This window comes from Pteropus alecto, unplaced genomic scaffold, assembly GCF_000325575.1.
Source record: "Pteropus alecto unplaced genomic scaffold, ASM32557v1 scaffold135, whole genome shotgun sequence".
NCBI lineage: Eukaryota > Metazoa > Chordata > Mammalia > Chiroptera > Pteropodidae > Pteropus > Pteropus alecto.
The window spans coordinates 2,884,708-2,906,821 of NW_006438076.1; the positions used below are offsets into that span (position 1 = coordinate 2,884,708).

The 22,114-nt window shown below is 52.0% G+C and overlaps 1 protein-coding gene across 10 annotated transcripts in view; it reads right to left on the reverse strand.

Annotated features, from left to right (window-relative positions):
- The window catches only part of ST3GAL4 (ST3 beta-galactoside alpha-2,3-sialyltransferase 4), a 33,832-nt gene extending 11,800 nt beyond the window's left edge, over positions 1 to 22,032 (reverse strand). For 4 of the 10 annotated variants that reach the window (XM_025049180.1, XM_025049178.1, XM_006915191.3 and 1 more), the window contains exons 1-2: positions 20,671 to 20,685; positions 15,215 to 15,301 (exon numbers count right to left, since the gene is read on the reverse strand). The gene's annotated coding sequence lies outside the window, so the exon portion shown is untranslated. Of the gene's footprint in view, positions 1 to 15,214; positions 15,314 to 20,670; positions 21,131 to 21,741 lie in introns of those variants that run through there. The other 6 variants (XM_025049184.1, XM_025049183.1, XM_025049182.1 and 3 more) reach the window with 5 other exon arrangements.
- Positions 22,033 to 22,114: the final 82 nt, after the last annotated feature.

The following is a 22,114-nucleotide window of genomic DNA, read 5'->3' on the forward strand; positions in this document are numbered from 1 at the left end:
TCTCTGCCTCGGTCTCCTCCTCAAGCCAACCCTGTCTCTCTGTCCTTGCCTCCAACTGTCACGCTTCCTTAACTGTGCTTCTTCCTCACTTCCCACTCCACCCCACCCCACCCCACCCCCCGGCTCCCGCCCTCATTTTTACGCTGAAATCGCTCTCGCTGCAGCTGTCGGCAGCCTCCTCCACTCTTCCACTCTGTGAAGCCTTTCATACTGTCAGCCGACGCCTCCTTCTTGGCTTCTGGTCAAGATCCTCTCCAGGTTCTCTTCCTGGCTCCACTTCCTTTAAGTGCCAGCGATCTCAGGGATGTGCCCTTGAACCTCCGCTCTCCCCCTGCTTGTTTTCGTAGGACAAGCTCATTTGTTTTCAGAGATTTAACTGCTTCTCCTACCCTAATGATCCCAGCTCTTTATTTTCGGCCCTTTAATTTCTCTCCCGGACCCCATCCTAATAGTTCTCATTTCCTATGGCACATCTACCAGGATGATCTGAATTCTTCAAACACAGCATGTCTCAAACTGGACCCACCTCTCCCTCTCCCTTCCGTTATCATCAACTCAGTCTTCTGACACCTCTTCCCTTCACACTATCCCTACTAAATAGTTACTAAATATTATCGATTCTGCACTATATCCTCATTCTAGCAAAAGTTTGCTCAGCTTCAGCTCAATGCTTGGCACCATGGGAAGTTCAGGGGACAAAAAGTTTTCTAAAACTCAGCACAAAGGCCACATAGTCTAGAGTCTCAGGAATATTCAGAATACAGCCCTCCTTCTCTTCTCAAGCCAGAGATTGATTCCAGATCATACCCCAATTCACCTGCTTCCTAATTGGTCTCTTTAACACAAGTCTTGTCTCACTCAAACCCCTGCTTCAGACCTGCCAACGTGCTGTCTTTCTAAGAAACGATTTGGATCAAACCACCGTCCTACTTCAACAGCTCCCCATTCCTTAAACGCAGAGCCAAAACTCCTCAGAGGCAATCAGGGCCCTTCAAATTCAGGCCACAGCCCTGCAGGTGCATCTCCGACCCTCCTCCAGGCACGTGACAGGAGCTCCATCTTCCTTCCACATCCTGCCTCTGCCCGAAGCCCCTCCCCCCCTGCTCGCCTGATAATCTCACTCCTCCTTCAGCCTAGCTCAACGGCCTCTCCTCCAAGAAGTCTCTTCCGACAACTGAAGTTTCTAAACAACTGATGTTTCTCTTCCCACAAAATATTGTTTATATCTCGATTTTATCACTTCACAGGTAACATAATTTCATAGAATGACTGCTTTTCATGTCTTGCCCACTATCCTCTGACCTCTGAACTCAGAGGCTTGTTTATACCAAGAGTCTATCAGAGTACCTGGAATACAGAAGATGCTTTACCACACTATAAAACTTTATATTATATTGTTATGTGTTTCCATATCTTGCCCATGAGACTGTGGCCTCTGTGGTCCAGGGGTTCTTCATATCTCCAGACCCTAACATAGTGCCTAGAATGTAGCAGACGTATTATAAATGTTTGACATATGAGTAAGGAGATTAAAAATGTACTCCGTCCCTCGTTCATAACTGAAACGCACATGCACTTACTAGGTACGACTCTGTACGTGGGGATGGGGTCTCACCCTCCTCACCATTGCTTTGGGGCCCATCCTGTGCACCACAGGATGTTGTCCTCGACACACACTAGATGCCAGTAGGACCCCGTACTCCCCGGCTGTGACAACCAAAATGTCTCCAGACATTACCAAATGTTGAGAACTACTCTGCTAGACACTTCAAGGGCTGTCCAAGTATGATTTCAATCCTGTGAGTCAAACACTATTATTACCTCCATTCTGGAGATAAGGAACTGAGGTACAAAGAAGGCCAGCGACTTACTCAGGATTTTACAGCTGGTGAGGCATGGGGTTGGAACTCAGGCCACTTAGCCCAGAGCCCACAGCCCGGACCCCCACCTCTGCTGCCTCTCACACCACCCTGTGAAGGAACGATTCCCCAGACACCAAGGTCTTTGGGGTGTCCGCCTGCTTCCTCTGCAGCCACTAGGGGAGGTCAGCCCTCTATCGCACCAAAGGCCTTCAGTGCTTACACCAGCTCTAGAAGAAAGCTTCCACTCCTTCTCAGGCAGGCTTCCTCGTGAGACACAGTCTCTAGGTGCCCACCCCCCCAACCCCCCCCAGCCCTGGGGCTGGGCTGGAAGCTCTCCAGCATGTTCTCAGTGCACATAGCTGTATTCGCAGGATGACTTTTGCCCTCCATCTGGACACCAGACTTCCAGGAATGCTGGCTATGACTGCATTCACTTTCATGCAGTCACGTCCCACCATTGGCATGGGGCTGAAATCCCTCAGCTGGTAAGCCACGTCTCCTGGGCCTTGAACTTGTGTGGCTACACCTTTGAACTGAAGAGTAGGGCTGTATGACACCTGCTTACACACATTTCACCTCAGCCAGCTAGGGCCACATTTATAGACAATGCGGACAAATTTCGATGGTGTCAGTTAAGCTGCAGGGCGTCCTCTTGGCTAAGTGTTTGCTGTCAATATTCCAGAGGGGACTCAAGCTGGGCTGTGAATTTACTATAATTAACACAACTGCTAGGTAAGGCCATGAGGGTTCTACTGGAGGTCCTAGTCCACTTTAACCCATTACTCATGGGGATGGATGGTTAACTAACTAATTCTGCAGAATAGATGGACCAGACAACACTTCTCTGCTCGAAAACCCTCCACAGGCTCCTCATCATTTAGAGAGAAAGCCCATGAACTTGCTCCGACCTATAAGAACACACATGACCTGCCAGCCAGCAACCCTCCGCTCTCCTTCTCCACTCGCCCTAGCCCCAGGCTTTCTAGATTGGGCGAGGTGCACTCCCTCCCCTGGGCCTTTGCACTTGCCACTAGCTCAGCCTGGAGTGCTTTTCCACTAGACATTTAGCTCTTTACTCACCTTCTCCACCTCCCAACAAAAATTCTGTAGAGACCCAACATTTCAGATCCACCTCCCTATTGCAAAGATTATTTTTGTCATTTTGTTGGCTGCTGTATCACCAGTGTCTAGGACAGTGCTGGCACAGTAGGCTCTCAATACAGATTTGTCAAATTAATCAGTGGATCTATTCATCGAGGACGTCACTGTCACAGTGCAGGTGGAGCAGAGGGGAAGAGGCCGTCAGCCCCTCTGGCGCAGCCCCTGGCCAGACACAGCTCACAGACTGTGTCGTTTCCCAGCATCACTGACCAGCATAGCGTGATCACAGCATGTCCGCTGGGCAGCCAGGCTCATTTCCAGGCAGCAGAGGGCAGAACGACTGACCAACTACCCCAAGGCCCATCAGTGAGCAGACGGGGGCGTCTCTCCAGACATCCAAGTCCAGAGGAAAAGGGGCTGAACAGTCTTCCCACTGCAGTGCAACAAGGCTCACTGCTCCTCGCCCCTGGGGTCCACAGGCTACCTCCTCACGAGGTGCCTCCAACAGCCCAGCACTGCAGCTTCCTTCATAAAAACTTGGTATCATCCATTTCATCAGCTGCCAGTCATAAGACACCAAAGGAAGCCACTTGAAAATCATACTTCTGGTGTCGGCCAGAGAGGGGCAGACGCTTTGAATTCCACAGAAAGCTAAAGTGGTGTGGCAGGGTGGGGATTCAATTGGTCAAGTCCATGCCCAGGATAAATAAAAGGAAAATCTGGCGTGGCCATGGACCTGCCTTAGGTTCCTGGTCAGAGGTCCTTCCTGCAAGTTACTCTCCTCAGACCTCCCACCCAGGAGCTGATGAATTTGGCCCCAAGGATCCAAAGATACGAGGCACTACAGACTCAGGGCTTGAACCCAGCTCACTAACAGCATGGCCAGTCCCCACTACCTCCTCTGGCCTCTAGACACCTCTCCTGAAAATGGACAGCTCAGCCCGGCCCTGTCCCACATGACGGTCCCTGTAGAGTACTTGCAGTGTGGCTGGTCCACACTGAGGTATGTTCTAAGTGGCAAATATATACTGGATTTTGGACTTAGTACCAAAGAAGTACACTATCACCTTAAAATTATTTACACTGATCAAACACTAAAATAATATTTTGGCTATACTGGGTTACACACGTGGTTTATAGGAGTGGTTCCCATCCCATTCCTCTCGGACAGCGCTAGGCCAGGTAACTTACAAGATCTCACTCATCAAGCTCCACATTAGGAAGGCTAAATCAGGGGTCAGGGACGCCTAAGGAGGGGCCTCGGTCATTCTGATTCACCAGCCACACTGTGCACCTTCTGAGGTCTCCGCACACCAGCCTAGAACACCCCTCTCTTAAAAAAACCCTTGGCTATCCAGGCCCTGGGTGTGGAGGCGCAGTTCAAGAAGACACAGCCACCTGCCCCTGCCCTCAACCTCTTCCTGACCCTGGCATCTTGCCCCAGCACCTGCACAGGGCTGGCCCTCAGCCATGCCTCGCATACCACAGGCCCACACAGATGGCCACATCTGGGCTGGCCAGCAGGTCATATGGCACTGCCTTGCCAGAGCCTTCTCTCCTCCTCTGGCTAAGAGCTGTGCCCAGAGGACTGGCCACTGGGTCTGAACCCTGCCTCCGCCACTTGCCAGATGTGTGACTTTGGGGAAACAACTTAGCATCCCTAAGCCTCGGCCTCCCAGTCTATGAAATGGAGGTAAATGGCCCCAGGCACAGTTTGGTTGTGGGGGTTAACGAGATAAACCAGGTAAGGCACACAGTGAAAGGTAACAACTAGCAATACTCCCATCTTCGCATACTAAGTAAATTCAAATGCTGCAACTGTGAAGACTGTGGGGTAAATGACATTATTTAAACACACACACACACACACACACACACACACACACACACACACACACAAACTATTTTTCAGTCTATGCTGTGACCAAAAGTGCAGAAGACAAAGAACCTTAAACTATACAGAGCTGACTGTCCACTGAACTGAGAAGGCCCTGAGTAACCCAAGGCCTCACCAACACTCCCTAAACATACTCTCTCCTTCCCGAAAGTAAGAATTTTAGCTTGCACGCCCCCTCTGTACCCTGACCCCCATTTGAAAATGGAGGCAGGGTCAAGGTGAAGGTCAGCACCAACAGTTTCACATCTGAATCCTTGTCAGGGCAGGAGCTGGCAACAGTATAAATAAATGTTGGGGGCTCTGAGATCATTTTTGGGACCCATGCCCAGGCCTCCCTCCTCAGCCTATCCTGGTCCTGGCCACTCTCCCTCCCACACTTCCTTCCCGCATGGAGTCCCAGACTCGAATCTAGGAGACTCCTTGGCCCCCATGGTCTGTCTCTCCATGTCACCTTGTTTAATTTCCCTTGTAGCAGTTAGACCACACCGTCTCCTATATTGACGAGGCTGCACGCCCCAAAGAAGCAGGGGCTTCCTATAGCCCACATTATCTCCAGCACCAAATTCAATGCCAAACCATGGCAGGTAATCGACAAATATTTACATGAATAAATAAACGAGCAAACGAGCAGAAGTGTGAACAGAATGTTTTACCAAGTTAAAATGTCCTAGACCCTTATTTGCAAAGACCTGGGCATACGACGTGCAGGGGATGGCTAGAGGTTCAGGTCTGCAGCTGGCAGAGCCAGCGAGTGCCACATATTCTGCCAGACAGATGTCAGGAGCTCACAGGACATCTTTACTACCTTTGACTCATCTTAACCACTATCAGCTCCAAGGCTGCTGGACCACACCATGAGCTGACGTCAGCCAAAAAACCCCGTGTGGTCCCAGGAGAGCGACAGGCTTGAAGAGCCCCTCTTACCCAGGAAAACTTCCTTCCTCCTCACTTGTTCTTCAAGAGGGGCAGCCTGGGCTAAAATCCAGGGCTTGAACCCTAGACCTCAAAGCACCTCTAGCCTCCTGGAAGCAGAGGGAAGGGAGCTGGATTCCGAAATGGCATCCACTTCAAAGACAGCTATCTCAAATACACGCATTGCCAGCCATGCCACTAGATAAAAAGCCAGGCCACCTCCCACCCTCAGCTACTTTGTGTTAAAGATCTGGGTTGATTTCGATAACCGACCATTTGGACCTCTGGGTTTTTATTCTCTTCCCACACTTTACATTCCCACTCTTATGTTTTAAACTCACCAGTAAAGAGTAAGTGCTTCAAACCCTAGGCCTGTACCTTCAAACCCAATTAAAGCAGAACCCCAGGCTCATTCTCCCCACCAACCCCACATCCTCACTCTGTGGCCTGAGGTACGTAGTGTTTATCCGGGTCCTCTAAGTAATAAACCTTTTTTTTTTTTTTCAAAGTTTCTTGATGATCACTGCTGAAGGACATCTTATCATCATAGTAAGAACCACAAGGATGAGTCCAACCATAAAACACTGGTTTCTGATAGGCTGAGACCAGTACTCATCGCTCCTCCTGGCCGCTGGGTCCACTGCATATGCTACATAGGACACGTGCAGCTGCCAAAGGAGGCGGGGCACTGCCAGCCAGACTGTGCCCACAGGAGATGTGGATCCCAAGGACTGGCCAGCCTCAGAGGATATGTTGGGGTGGTGAGGGGCATGGGGTGGGAGGGAGGGAGGAGGTCACATTGGAGAAGTTGTTTTCTCTCTTTCTAGGTGCAGCATCTCCTAGAGATAGTGCCCAGGCCCTTGTTTAGACTCCTCTCCTGAGGGGTCCCCGCCTCTGCAGAAGAGATTATCTCAAAGCTGCTCAGCCCCAGGCACGGCCAGTGGTGCAGTGGTTAAGAGTTCTGGCATTAGACAATTCAGACACAAGGCATATAATCAACAAATACTTGGATATATCACTACTCCAAATCAATAAAAGACCAAGGAACCAAAGAGAATAAAGCACAGGACAGAAAAAGGCAATTCAAAGATTAAACTCAAACACCTAATGGATATGAAAAGATGTTCAACCTCGCCAGTGAGCAGGGAATGCAGATGAAAGCTGAATTATCATTTCTCGCACTTTGCTGGTAGGAGTTCATTGATATAATGGCTTGGAAGACAATTCACAATATCTAGTAAGGCTGAAGTTGTGCACACTTTACAATCTAGTAATTCCATGAGCAGGCATAGCTCGGTATAACCCACCCCTGTATGGGTATGTATACCCATTAAGGATGTTTATCACAGCACTGTGACACAGCAACAAAATGGAAATATCTTACATGTCCATGAGTGGAGGGGTAGCTGAATAAACCGTGGTATATTCATACAACTGAATACTATACAGACATTTAAACGGAAGAAGTTACTCTAGATGGATCAACTGGATAAGCCTGAAACATGATGTTAATTTTTTAAACAGTGCTGCAAAAAGATACATAAGCGTGGATCTGTTACAGCCATGCACCACATAACGACTTTTCAGTTGACATATACGACGGTGGTCCCATCAGATTATAATGAAGCTGAAGAATTCCTATCACCTAGTGACATCGCAGCCATCTAATACCATGGTGCAACACATTACTCACGGGTTTGTGCCAATGCTGGTGTAAACAGACCTACTGCGCTGTCAGCCGTATAAAAGTATAGCACATACAATTATGTACAGTACATAACAGTTGATAATGATAATAAACAACTATTTACTATACTGTACTCTTTGTCATTATTTTAGAGTGTACTCTTTCCACTTACAAAAAAAAAAAGTCTGCTGTAAAACCGTATGCTGCTATGCAGGCAGCAGCCTCATATATCTCTTGATTACATCATTTTCTCTCGTGCTTGATTTAATCTGGTGTTGTTTTGCACAGTAACATGCTGCATGGGCTTGTAGCCCAGGAGCAACAGGCTCTACCATACAGCCTGGATGTGCAGTAGGCTACACCGTCTAGGTTTGTTAAGTGCACTCTATGACATTCGCACAATGACGAAATCGCCTAACAATGCATTTCTCAGAATGTAGCCTTGTCCTTAAATAGAACATGACCATACTTGAAAGTTAAAAACCTACAAAACTATTCTATAAGTGCATGTTTGCAGATAGGTAGCACTGTTTTGCGTACATGTGTAAATACTGTGCTTTGTGTAAGGTAAAACAATAAAATATAGGGGTACACCCAACTTCAAGTAAGTATTACATTCTGGGAAGATGAGGAAGAATAAGACAGGTTGTAAGGGCAAGGCTTTAGTTCTGTACTTGTGATATTTTATTTCTTAAAGAAGATGTATATGGGAAAATGCGTACGTTTGTTAAATGTGGCTGGTTATTATTGGGGTCTGGTATATTATTTTTCATTAGTTTGAAATATGTTCATAGTGAAAGAAAAAGTAGAGATTTTAAGACGAATTCAGAGGCTATAAAAGAAAAAAACTGATAGATTCAGCTACATAAAAATTTACATGAGTGAAAGGGAGAGAACAGCTAAAAGACAAATGAAAAATGGGGAAAATATCTGTAATATATGTGTAACAGACTAGTTAATTCTCTTAACCTATAATGTGCAATCAATAAGGAAAAAAAGAAATATATATATATATATAAATTGGTCAAGGACATGAATATACAATTTACAGTAAATATACTAGGAATATAGGAAAAGATACTCAACTACACTGGAAAATCAGCGTGGCAGAGACACAAGTTTTTTACCAATCTTAACAGCAATGCTCCAGAGGCCCATGAGCCTGAGCTGCTGCTGGAGCTAGGCCACCAGGCCTCTCTCAGATTGGCTGGTGGAAGCGAAACCTGGGGCCACCTTGTGGGAGGTGATCTGGCAATATCTATCAAAATCCCGTTTAGCCTTAGATTTCCACTGTCGTAAGTTTATTCTACAGTAAAGTATCCTTTTTCATGCACAGACTTTCCTATCAAGATCTTTAGAGCAGCCCTATTTGCAACAGCAAAAGACAGGCACGACTTGAAAATCTATGCAGAGACCTGCTTAAATGCATCATGGCACAGACAACAGGACACTATGCAGCCGTGAAAAAGGGGATGTCAATCCATGCATGCTGCTATCACAGGCTCTCCAAAGTATATAATCGATTTCTGAAAAAGCAGTTGGAAAACAGTGTTCTGTGTATCTCCAGATGTGCTCTTAACGAGAGACTTATGGGCATACGTGGATATGTCCGTACATCAATAGATTATTTGGAAGGATGCAGAAAAACTAAGGTGGTTGCCTCTCAAGAAAGAAGCCCTGAGGACAGGGGTCCGGAATGGAAGAGACAATTTCTTCACATACAATTTTATCCCATACCCTTTTGTATATTTAACTTTTTCCCCTGGTGAGTATGATACATTTTCAACGAAAAACCTGCTAGAAAGAGAAGAATAAAAAGTCAGGGATATAAACCTTGGAGTCTTACACACCTGGACCTCAACTGCGATAGACCACTCACTAGCTGTGCGAGTGTTAACACAAGTCACCTCTCCAGGTCTCAGGTTTTCTGTTGGGTCACACGGGGATAAAGACAATGGCACTACCATATTAATTACCCAGTCGGGTATGCCAGGTAAGAGGAGCTCTAAGGAGCTCTCACAGATCCAGCGGACACGGGCCATTCTTATCCCTCTTCACGTCTCACTCCACAGGCAGAGAGTGGCAGGAGCAGGGCTGCCGGGAACTGTTATGCACTCTGAGTGTGCACGGTCAGGCCTGGGCAAGGGGTGAGCGGGGGGTGACTCCAGCCCCGCTTCTGCTTGTCAAACCACATGTCCAGGTACAGGACGGTATCCAACTTCAGGGGTCATTTATTCTGCTATATTGGAAAGCTCTGTACGGGCTAGCGGCAACATCATTTAGAATAGCTTAATACTCCCTCCTCTCCTTGCCAAGTTTAAAAACTGCCTAGTAGAAAAATCTGGGTGTATACAAACAGGTGTTTGCCAGAAGCAGCCTTGGCGAAGCTAGCACAGCCAGCCCACTGTTATTTATCTTTCTGTGTGCCATTTCTACTAAACTCATAAAGACATCTTTTTTACTACCAACAGGTAATTTCTGGAAAACTGACTCCTGCCACCTTTGGCCTGTCTAGGACAGCTGGTCAACACTCTGAAGTCACCCTGAGGACTCACCCTGTGTGTGAGTCCAGGAAAGCCATGGAGGACATCTCCCTTCTCCCCTCAGAAGGGCTCGTTTGGAAGACCACCCCTATCCCAAGGTGGGCTGAGGTCCCAAGGGTTCCCAGGACATGGTGAAGCTGGGCAGTCCAGCAAAACCTGGAGCCAACAGGAACTGTGGGCCTACTGCATGCAGGGCACTCTCTCAGGCTCTGTACTATACCAGTAAACACGGAAACAGGCCTGTGCTCTACAGTGTATAACTATGTGGGGAGAGATACATGACAAACAAATGAGTAATATTATATAACAGTGATATACACTATAAGGCCAATAAAACAAGGCAGTAAAAAAGGGAGGGCCGGGGCAGCTACCTCTCTCTGCTCTCAGACCTGAGTGAAAGGTGGCCTTGCAAAGAAGGGCAAAGCTCTTCTTTGGGTGGTAGGGGATGGTGGAGGAGGTTCCAGACTGAGGAGAGGAGAGCAAAGACTCTGAGGCTTGTCAGGGGGGAAGGACAGAAAGAAGTCCAATGCGATTGGACACAGCGAGGAAGAGCCAACAGTGGTGCCAGGAAGGCCACGCAGGCTAGGTGGTGGAGGACATCACAGACTACCCAGGACCTTGGATTTGATCAAGGTCCCATGAGAAGTCACTAGAGGGCATCCACAGAAGAGCAACACTCTGCATTCATTTTTAAAAGACCCCTGGGCTGTTCTGCAGAATCTCATCTTATTTGTAAAACACTGTGGGAGTAGTTCCCTTTTATTACGACTTAGAGAAGAGGAAGCTAAGGCACAGAAAGACTAAGCGAAGAGTCCCAAGATCAGACAGCTAGAAAGTGGTGGAGTCAGGAATTAAGGATTCAAGCAGTCTACATTGCTCAAAATTCCTACGCTCTATCCCACCCAGGGATCTGGGGTGAGCTGTCTGAGGTCGACCTGGACTCCGTGGTAACAAGCTGGCTGCCCCTGACAAGGTCCTCTATCTCTCAGAGCCTCAGATTCTTCGTCTGTGAACTGTATGTGGCAAGAGCAAGTTCCGGGAGGTGTGTGAGCCTCAAGACACATCCCAGGATTGAAAGCCCACAGCCTTAGTATAGGCTGGGCCCAGAGCCAGCACTTGGCCAGCGGAAGCTGAAGGTGACTCCTGGCCTAGGCGTCCCCCAGTGCGTGGCAGACCTTCTCCCCTCAAGCTCTGCCCATCCTAGCAAAGGGAGAGGTCTGAAACCACAGCCCCTACTCGGTCCTACAACCATAAACACACTCAGCTCTCCTCCTGGCTGAAGGTCTACTGCACATGCCACAGGGGACATATGCAGCTGCCAAGGGGGGCAGGGCCCTGCCAGCCAGACTCTGTCCTGCACTTACCGTAGATCTCAAGGACTGGCCAGACTCGGGATGCATGCTTGGGTGGGGAGGAGCATGGGGTGGGGAAGAGGGAGGAGGCCACATTGGAGAAACCATTTTCTCCTTTTCCGGGTGCAGCACCTTCCTGGAAACGGCACCCAGTTCTCTGACTAGTTTCACTTGACAGCCATCTCAACAGAGTTTGGTCACAGATCCTCAGGCGGGGCAGAGGTATGCTCCTTCTGCTGAGCAGCAGCCCCTCTCCACAGCTTCTGGGGGCTGCTCGGTCTCCTTTGCCAAAGCACTCTCTACCTGCCTCCTGTGAAGCAGGGTACTGCCCACCAGGCTCCAGAAGCATTACCCTCTCACTTGACCAGTGCCTTATTTCCAGAGCAATGTTCCTTCTGCTAGTTATATCCCCTCTCCAGAGCAGGTACTCCTAAAGTCCGCAAGCAGAGACAGTACAGGGCAGTGGTCCGCGACCTTTTTGGCACCAGAGACCAGTGCTCCTATGAAAATCTAACACCTAATGATCTGAGGTGGAGCTGAGGTGGCGATGCTAGCGCCAGGGAGCGGCTGCAAATGCAGATGTGAGCAGGGTGAGAATGGGGAATAGTGCTGTGCATATTGCTGTGGGTGGAAGAAAGCGGCAGAGCACCTGGTGGGGTTTCTAGAAGAGGAACGATCCCATGAAAAAGGAAATCAAGACCTCCATTTCCTGTGTCAGCCTGTACCCTGGGGATAGAGAAGCCAGCAGGAAAGAATCTTTTGAGCTTGTTTCACATCAGTAAGGCTTTTTAATGAACCAGTTGTATCTAGGACTCTCCTCCAAGTAAAGGTTAAGGATGAGGGAAGGAGAGAGGTGGCTAGCATTCTAGGTGCTGCTGCGGAAGATGCAGACCCTCCAGGCTGAGCAATGGTCCCTCTGGCCTGGGGCCCAGGGCAGAGCGGGTGGGAAGGCTGGCTGAGGCTCGGATTATCAGAGACAACCAGAGCCACCTCTGTCCCTGGGCTCACCTAGCCCTCATGCAGCAATGAGGAGGCAAATCTGTGTGGGCACCCGGAACTCCATCCGTATCCCAGAGCCAGAAGGCACCAGGAAGACTCTGAGTCCCTTCTTAGGTCAACTCTGCTCTAGCCCATTCAGACCTTCCCATGTCAAAAACCTACAAATGTTATCTCTGTGCACAAACACACCGATCCCTGCTCAAACATGGGGGCACACCGCAAAACAAATGCACAGGAATGTGATGACCCCTACGCGCGCACACACACACACACACACACACATACACACACGCATGCACTCCCCACCCCTCCTCCTTCACTGCCCCCGCCCCAACATACAGCTTCTAGGGGCTGCTGGGTCCCCTCTGCCAGGGCACACTCTTCCTCCATCCCGCGGTGCAGGGCACTGCCAACCAGGCTCCTTCACCAGTCAGCTCAGGCTCCAGCTGCATTTGTTTGTCAGGTTGTCCCTGGAGCTACCAGCCAGAGAGCTTCCAGAGGAGCTGGGAGTGGCTAAACCAGCCCTGTGGGAATCTCCTCAACTCTCAAAGTTGAGTGAAGGGGAGCCCTCTGCCTGGCCCAGCCCAGCTCCCAGGAAGAGCCCCTCCTGTCCCTCAAAGGCACTTGGGGAGGTGGCCGGTGGGGGTGGGGGGCTACAGGAAAGCAAAAGCAGGAAGACGGTGTCCCCAGGGGGCAAGGGAATGTCCTCGGCTGCCCACAGTCAGGCAGAGGGCAGAGGCTACTGCCCTGGTAGAGGGCATCCTGCCCGGCGCCCACACAGTGCTTACTCACCATCCTCCTTGCCTGTCCTGGCACCTAATCCTGATCTGGGTGATCCAGGTGAAAGGGACTATTCCAAGGCACACCCCTCACCAATGCAGGAAACTCCAAGGCCCTCCCCTAGCATCCTGCCTCAGACCTGCTGAGATCAAACCCTGAGGCTTTAGCAATTTCGAATCATCCAAGGACCCAGACCGAAGGAGGTGGTGGGAGGGCAAGATGGGACTGGTCCGGGCCCGGGGATCGAGGAGTCCAGAGTCTAGGGCTTGTTCGGCAGGTCTGGGTTTGCCCACACCACCTCGCCACAGAGCAGTGCCCTGGAAGACAGACTACCCCTAGGCAGACACCCTAAATCTACCTAATTAAAGGTATGCCAGCGGTCAAGCCCAGTGCCAGAACCCTGGGTCCTGCCTCTCATGCCCAGAAGAACCTGGGGCCTCGACAGCGGCTCCTCCTCCCTGGCCTTTTAGGACCAGTTCTCAGGTTCACCCACTGTAGCCTGGGGACAAGCATACTCTCTGGGCCAAATCAAATGTTTTCCAAGGAAGCCTGGTGTCAGAAATAGGCTCAGAGAAACTAGGTCACAGAGAAGACACAGACCCTGAGAAAACCCAGGAGACCAAGCTGCCACAGGGGCCCTGGCCCCATCTGAAGTCCCCACCCATCCTCCTGGCCTCTTCTGAGTGTCTGTTTTTTCCCACCTGGGAGCTGACAAGATCAGGGTCCTAGTACAGGGCACCTATACCCCAAGAACACCCTGAAGCCTGGCCAGCTTACCTGGCCTTCCTGGACTGTCAGTCCAGCTGTTCTGGAAAGAACATTTTTCTCTCACTCTATCTGGGCAGCTGCAGGGGTAGCGATGGTGAGAAGAGAAGGCTCGATTACTGAGGGAGCTGGGAGTGCAGGACACAGGACCCGTGGGCCTCTGAAGGGTGTGGGCTGAGGTCCTGGAGCTGGGGGAGGTTCTGGGTAAGAAGATAAGGGAGCAGCCTTGGGGCCTGCCTGACAGGGCGCAGGGAAAGCAACAGTCTGCTGCTTAGCAGCACTACACAGGCGGGTAGCACTACAAAGGTGGCTGGGCCTGGGGCCTGGAAGGAGGAACAAACATTTGAGGGCAAGGGAGAATGATTCCCATCTTTATGGAATATGTTTGGTTACAGGGTAGGGCCGAGGACAGCCTCCGAGGCCCATCCCCAAACCCCATCTGGCCTCAATCCCAGACAGGTCCTACAGGGCACTCCTCAGCGTGGCCAGGTTTATAGGTGGGGCTCAGGGAGAGGAAGACATCAACATGGTAAAGGTCAGAAGATCTGGACATCATGTCTTTCCCACCCCAGGAGGCAGGAAGTAGACTTACAGGGTCAAGACAAACACTTTTTCTCCTCCCTCTTCCAGTTCTTCTCAATGGTTTCTCGCTCTCTCGCTCACTCGCTCGCGCTCTCTCTCTCTCTCTCTCTCTCTCTCTCATTCGCCTCCCTTCTCCTCCTGGTCCTTGTGCCCTCTCCAGCCACCCCAACCCGGTATCTCCCTGTCCCCATCTCCACCTCCTCCTGCCCGCCTCCCTCTGTCCCCACCCCTCACCCCCGGTTATGTAAGGGGCCCGAGAACACACAGAGGGAGCTTTGTTGTCAAACCATATCCATACGGCGCTGGACTCAGCCAGCGCAGCTGTTCCCCATTCCCTCTGCCTTGGCAGCATTGAGACGCCAGGCAGGAAGCCCCCACACGCCTCCATTTTGGGGGTGGGGCAAACACTGGCCCCAGGGCCCCCAGGCAGCTGAATGGGTGGCCAGGGACCAGTTACCACTGTGTGGGACCACAGAAGGGGACCAGCTGGCCCCCAAGACAGAACAAAGCCACAGTGCAAAGCCAGGGTGACAAAGACCAGAGGAGAGCTCTGGGCTAGGAGGAGGGCTGCTCGGTGACAGGCCTAGAGCGGAAGTACCCACACAGTGCACCGTGTTCTCATCCGCACGCGGACGCATGCCCATGTTCTCTCACACATGATCCACGGGCACACTCATAGTGTGCATGCACACACACAGACACACATCAGCCCAAGAATGACACTGTGTGCTCACCTGGAAGGCGTCTGAGCGGAAACCTCCTTCCTGCTCTGGCCAGCCTCCTCCATCCCAGCAGGTACCTCTGGGGAGAGAGCTGGAGCTCTGGAGAGAGGGGAGTGGAGGGCAGAGGTCAGGGGCCAGCAAAGCCCCAGTGGCTAGCTCTTCTCTGGAGACTCTCAGGCTCTAGGACAAGCTCCCGCCTTCCGCCCGGGAAGATGTGTAAGGAGGTGGGTGAGGACCCAGGGCGCTGAGCTGCGGATCAAAGCACTCCACCCTTTGGGCGGGCAGTGCTCCTTCCCCAAACTCAGCTGCTGAAAGAGCCAGTTCACTAGAAAATGCTGCAGCCACCCATGACGGCAGGTGCCCTGAACCTCACAGCCCTGCAGGGCACCCACCCACCAAGTCTAGCTGCCACTGTCTGGACAACCTGGACGCCGAGATCTGGGGTATGATGGGAGACAAGGGGAAGGAGGCGGACATGAAGAGGGATGACGGAATCTAAAGGAGGAAATGGGAGAGCAGGCAGAAAAGGACGGGGAAAAAGAAAAAAGTGAGGAAAAGGGCAAAAGAGGGGACGAGGGGAGAAAAGGGGCAGGAGGTGTGGAGAGCACAGCCCGCACAGCCCGTGGGGACGGGCTCCCACTTTGTGAACACCCTCCTACCACCCCGGGCTCACTCGCTCATCCTGACAAAGCTAGTTCAGGAGTAGGAGGATGGCGCTCATCCCAGCTCACCAGCCCCCACACCCCCATCCCAAGCCAGCCATGCCCCAGGGGCCTCAGCCTCAGCAATCCTGGATCGTTGGGGCGTAGAGAACAGACAGGCCGAGTGACACCAGGAACTCAGAGAAAGCAATGAAATGGGGACAGGGGTTGGAATGGAGGGGCCGAGAGACCGGGATCCTTCCCGAGGCAGTCCCATCTGGCAGGAGACACACTCTGACCTTGAACAGCAAGTTACTTTTCTGAGGCTCAGCTCCCTCATTTGCAAAAATAGTTATTAAGCAGCTACTATGTTCCGGCATGGTGCCAGGTGCTGGGGATACCACAGTTACAGGTCCTGTCCTAGGGTCTAAGGCCTCTTTCAGCTTATGATCATTTATATCATTTGTGCATCACGATCTTGTGAGGTGGAGCAGATACTAATATCCCAATTAACAGATGTGCTAATAGAAAACCAATAAAGTCGGAAACCTGTCCGAGGTCACGCAGCTGGTAGCGGACGGAGAGGACACGAGGGATGTCCTCAGGAGTGACTCTGGCACAGCCACCTGCTTCTCTTTCTAGGGCCAGAGTGTAGACACTTTACATTCTGTCTCCCCAACTCCCCATGCCATCACATAAAATACACCAGCTGGCATCTGTTGAGCACTGGATTCCAGGTCCTGAGATGTTGTCTGAATGCTCTCTCATTCAAAAGTATTAAGGCTGTGCACCCAGAAAGGATACACCCTGTCTACAAGAAGACAGCTCATGGCCCCTCCCAGCCACCACCCACAGCACTGCCCCCCAACCTGTCTGTGGTTGATGGTTCCGGTCGCCCCCTCTGCAGTCCATCTGGGCTCAGCCCAGCACAGGGCCCCCTCATGTCACAGAGGATTCTGATGCTGGGACAGGAGGTGAGGTTAGGACCAGTCTGTGCAAGAACCTAAAGGTTGGGCTGAAGAGAGGGTGACGGGAACAAGAATGTGACCAGCTGACTTCGGGGTGGGTGAAATGGAGGACATGCCATCATGGGGGCAGACTCCTGCCCACCCTACTTGGGGACTCCCGCCTGCCTTTTCCGAGTCTGAAATAGGGGCAGGTCCTTCTCTGACAAACAGCTCACGAGTCCAATGGAAATGTGTCTATGCTCTGGCCCCTCTCTCCAAGGAAAGGGGAAGCAAAACCGGAACACAGTGAAAACCAAGCTCCATCTTCCATTCATTCGGCAAATATTTATTGAGCACTTATTACTGGCTAGACACCATTCCTGGCATGAAGAATATAGCAGTGAACATGACAGACAGGTTTCTGGAGCTCACACTAAAATCCTTAAATCTCATGGAGGAAAGAAAACACCTTAAAAGTTCCCAAGCCCATTCCACACCACAAACGTGCCCCTCGATGCCTGCATCTCCTCTGGACCATCCCTGTCAAGGTCACTGGTCTACCTTGACCTTCAGTGGCAGGGAGCTTGCCCCTCAAGCAGAAGCAGGCTCCTGAAATCTCCAGAGGGCCACAATGAGGAAGCTGGCAGTGTTGTCCCCAGCTGCTGAGGCAGAGCACAAGGCAAGGGAGGCAACCGAGCACTAAATACACTGTTAAATGTGCAAGTTCCATTTTATATCAAGACAAAATATGAAACTTCATGCCCACTTTTGCTGGTTCCATTCATTCAGCAAACAAATATTTACTGAGCACTTAATACTGGCCAGACACCGTTTCTGGCATGAAGAATATAGCAGTGAACATGACAGTCTCACCTGTCCAAGCTCCAGGGTCCCTCAGCTTCTGCCACCAAGAGTGCCCTGCTCTGCTTCCCTCCCGTGACCCTGGAGCAGTGGGTCCCCAGCGCACCCCGCTGGCCCCACTTCTCTCCTGCTGTCTCTTCCAACCAGGCCTCCCTCCTCCTGGTCTGAGTAACCTCTAAGGGCAGAAGGGAAGCTCACCACTGGACTCAGAAGCAGGTCTTGGAGGAGCCTCTCCGACCTTGAGCAGGGTGGCAAGGAGCAAAGGTGCTCCCACTTGGCGAGAATCTGGGGACGTCAGGCACCAGGAGCAGCAACCTTGGCTGGTTCCCGTGCTCAGGCCCCACGGGGCCCCTTGCCATCCCCACATGTAGCCCTGGTTGCAGGATGAGGCCTTGCAGCCCTGTGGGCGGCAGCCTAACCGCCTTTCCAAAGGCATAGGCGCTGGGCGGGCCAGATGGAAGCAATTACTATCAGGAAAGAGAGAGGTGGGGGCTGGGAGGGGCCAGCAGCGGGCGCGGAAGAAGGGAAGGAAGGAGGAGAACCCTACCCTGCCCGGCCCAAACTGAGAAAACTGGACTCAGGGGATAAGGCACCTGGATGGGCAGGCCACGATGTGGGTTTCAGGGTAGTACACACAGCTGCGGGCCGGGAATCAGGAGAGTGTGCAGTCCCACTTTGTCACCAAGACACTGTGGCCTTGAGCAAACCCCTTCACACCTCTGAACCACAGGACAGGTGAAATGAGCTCAGGGAGCAGTGGAAAACTGGGTTGAAAATTGCAGTTTGGAAACAGGCCTGGATATGAATCCCAGTTCAGCTGCTTAAGAGCTGTGTGACCTTGGCCAAGTAGTTTAATCCTCCTGAGCCTCCATTTCTTCATTTACAAATGGGCTTAATGGAAGGGCTGTGTGAGGTTTACACAAAGTGATGTAAATAAGTGTACAGCATGCCTTTCTTTTTTAAGTTTATTGAGCCAGGCTTTTAATAAGTGCTTGACTGATAAATGGTAACTACTTTTGTCATTTACTAAGTCCCTTTTCATTATAAGGACAGATATTGACAGAGGCTGCATAGGCAGAAAACAGAGCAGATCGTGGGCACAAGACGCAAATATTGCAGCCCTTGGGACCCGCACTCAGGAGGAGGGTCTGGATGCAAGGCAGAAAACACAGTGTGCTGGCCCAGCACTCTGCAAACTGGTCCTAGTCCCCTTTCTAGCCACCATTACCCACAGTACCCTCTCTACCCCCAGAAAAGCAGATACTGGAGCCTATGGCCCTCATGGGCTTTGGAGTGAAGCTACAGGCAAGAAGCAGGGACTATCCAACAACTGTAGCTGCTTCTGGGCCTCTGCGGCCAGGCCTTCCTCACTACTCAAGGCCCCGGTGGACACTGAGGGCCTCGCTAGCCCGCTCCTCTCCTCGGCCCTAGCAGCAGCACCCTCAGCTCTGCTGGGCTAGGGGTAGAAGCCAGGGCTTCAGATTCTAGGGCAAACCACATCTTCTTTCTGCGGAGCAGCTTTGAGGTGATGGGATGGGCAGGGACAGGGCAGTGACCTGGATGTAAAATCTCTTGGTCCTAGGCAAGGGGTCAAGACTAAAAAACCTGCAGGTCTGGACAGATGTCCCTCCTCAGCCTGAAAACCAACTAACCCAGCACAGCCCCTTAAGAGTTCAGCCCCTGCTGGGCTCATGGGCACCAATCTGAAGCCCTAGGGTACCTGGCTGGGGCCCGGGCACCTGGCTGGGGCCCAGGCATCACACACTGCTTTCATTTGTAGCCACATCTGACCACTTCCTCCATCTGTAGGATAAAGAGCATCTGTCTGTCTGTCTGTCTGTCTGTCTGTCTCTCTCTCTCTCTCTCACACACACACACACACACACACACACACACACACACACACACACAGTGGGAGGGGGACACACACACACAGAATGTGGTAGGGGTCAGGCATGATTCTGAGGCCAGGGGCAGCCAGCAGCCCATGGCAGGGGGGCACTCAGAACACTGCAGAAGCGCTGAGCACTTTTGGGAAGGGGTGACAAAGGAGAGAAGGAAACTAATGCCACCAAAGCCTGCCTACGCTAGTCATTTCCTCAAGGCAACTGACAGCTTCAGGTCAAGTCCCTGAAGGCTCTGAGGACCAGCTAGCACTTCAGGGAAATGCCTAACTTCAGGGCAGCTGAGGAGTCAGGATGGAGGGAGCAGGTCCTCTAAGATTTCTAGGGGCCTCGCCCTTACCCCCAGATAGCGTGCTCTCCAGAGTTCTGTGTCCATCTCCAAGGGCCAGAGAGTTTGGCTGGGCTCTGGTCACCATCTGTAGACCTGGCCCTCAGTCTCTGGGACACTCTGGGACGCTGATCTGGAGGGTCCCTTTCAAAAAGACAGACCTCTCCATCGCCTGTGGGCTGGAACTGTTTTTTGTCTTACTGAGGTAAAGCGACCCTTCCCCTGGACAGAGGGTACACACTTTGGAGCCATTCAGAGAGGTAGAATTCACAGCTCCATTGGGGCAGCCTCTCAGAGGAGAGACCCAAAGACTGTGCCCAGGCAGGGCCTGGGTGGACACCTAACGTAGGGCTGATACCAGGCTGTGGGGTTCACTGTAGAATGACCACAGGTTAAGCTGGAGCACAGAAAGGGGGTCTGGCCTCTCTGCTCCTGCTGGTGAAGCAGGAAGTCATTTCCAGGATTTGTTACAATTCCAGAAAGCAACAGATTCTTGGTTCTACCCAGAAAACTGGATCCTAGGAGTAAAGGAGGACTGGGAGGGTGGAGGGGCCAAGGGACTATTTCTGAGGAGTGGGGAAGAAGTCACTGCTTTGGGTCAGGGAGGGAAGGGAAGGCAGCTCTGAAGGCACCGCACGCTTCTTGGGCCTGGGCCTCCACTCACAGGGAGGATGCCCTGTTGGCCTGAACAGCAACCCACTCCCCAGCAACAGGTGCCTCTTAGCCCACAGTCCAAGCAGGCGAGCCTCAGTTTCCTCTAGTAAATTCTCTTTGCATGTATACCCACCTCCTAATCCCTGTCAACTTGGACTCTGGGAGGCTGGCCCCAACGGTGGCTCTTCTCAACTGCTTGATGGACCCAGGGCCAAATGAAACTTAAGATCTCTTGCCCGGTGCACGGATGCTGAGGGATGGCACACAAAGAGCACTTGGAGTGAAGACAGGAGCAGAGCAGGGAACAAGTCAGAGAGACCTGGGCCACCTCAGCTCAAGCAGGGGGTATTCCCAGACCAGCTCCCAGCAAAGAGAAAAAGCCCCATAAGTTAATTTCTAGACCCCAATGGTTGGCACCTCTCAGGCACCCTCTCTAGAATTATGGGGCAGCTTTGGAGAGATAGAGTGCGGGGGAAACATGACTCCTAGCAAACACAGACCTCTTCCTCTGTGCAAGCACCTTTCAAAGCACTTAACACTTACCAACTAACTTAAAACTTCTGTGGCAAATGCCAGGGCCAAAGCCTGGAGGGGGCAGGCGGCTGAGCACAGCTCAGGAGAGCAGCAGCACTGGTTTGTGCCTCTACTGGCAACCTAGCCCACATCAGGCAGGTTCCCAAGGCTTTGCAAAGGGTAAGTCGGCCTGAACTTGGCTTCCACACTGTGCCTCCCTCCAGCGGTGGAAAGCACAGGCTTCCCTGAGAAGGCTGTGGGAGTGCCAGCCTGTGGGTGGCCATGAGGTCAGACGTGCACACTAAGCACCCCAACAATGCCTACACCCCAGCCTTCAGGAAGGCGTCCCCCAAAGCTTTGGGACCCAGTCTGAAACAGAGTAAGTAGCAACAGCAGATGAGGCCTCCAATGGCCCATGGGAGCCTCCCCCAGGAAGAGGGATAGAGGAGTAGTACTAGTCCTAGCAGACATGTTGGCAGCTCCTGGACGGCCCTGCCAACAGGGGCCACCCTGGAAGGCACCCAGAGCAGACAGCTGAACTCAGGGTTTCTGCCCCTATCAGTACTTCATCCTCACACCAACCCTCCCAACTGCCCACCGCCCAGAGAGCTCTGAGCACAGTGGGCTAGGCCCAAAGACCCCCACGACGTGAACCTGGTGTGCTGGGCACAGCCAGCCTGCAGCTACAAACCTCCACCTTTGGGCTCTGCTAGGCGACCTTGTGACTCCTTCACACAGCCGGACCCAGCAAAGCCTGCCACCTTCAGCAAAGCCAGCCCACGGACCTCCTGGGCTTGATGGGGGTAGTCGTGAGAGAAACCATGGCTCAGAGGATGCTGAGGGTGGGGCGCCACTTCAGCCTGGGCGCAGAGTGAGGGCTGGAAACTTTCCGGGTAAGAGGACTGTCCCGTTTGCTCCCTCTTAGGGAGCGAGAGAAACGGCTTCCCGCGAAAACCTGGTCCAGGGAAGGGATCCCAGGCTGCGGCCACCCAATCGGCCCGGGCCCCGCTGCGCCCACGTGCCGACCCGAACCCCACCCGGCCGCGCGGGGCTGGGGACCGGCA